This window comes from Cynoglossus semilaevis, chromosome 3 (assembly GCF_000523025.1).
Source record: "Cynoglossus semilaevis isolate Cse_v1.0 chromosome 3, Cse_v1.0, whole genome shotgun sequence".
NCBI lineage: Eukaryota > Metazoa > Chordata > Actinopteri > Pleuronectiformes > Cynoglossidae > Cynoglossus > Cynoglossus semilaevis.
Genome location: NC_024309.1, coordinates 13,825,329 through 13,825,871, shown reverse-complemented (window position 1 = coordinate 13,825,871; position 543 = coordinate 13,825,329).

The window sequence follows — 543 nt, the reverse complement described above, 5'->3', positions numbered from 1 at the left end:
GAGCTGCATTGAATGGTGTCTGAGTCCTGACAGAGCGCACCTCGATGCCGACCTGCTGTGTCCATACAATACACCACACAATGCGACCTGGTCCCTCGCTGCGAAGATCAGCGTATGATGTGATCCTCACACCTTCCTGCCACCAAACAATGCAGCTCTGTATTTATGAGCCTCTGTGAGGAATACAGAGCTCCGTTAAACCAAGTCAGGACGCTCCGATTGACTGAAAACACAGATCCTCAAGTCAGGAAAGAAAAAAAAAAACTGGCAACAAATTCAAGGAGACGACAAATGTCCACAGGCCTCATGGGAAAAGACACCACATCACTGGAGCAAAAATCCACCGTGACATTTCAAAACTCAACAACAGTCCAGTAAAACGTCCTCAACAAGTTCCATCTCCGTCCACAGCAGCTGAGAGTCTCACAGAGTCCACCAGGGTCCCCCAGAGTCCATCAGAGTCCACCAGAGTCTCCCAGAGTCCACCAGAGTCCCCCAGAGTCCCCCAGAGTCCTCCAGAGTCCCCCAGAGTCCCCCAGAGTC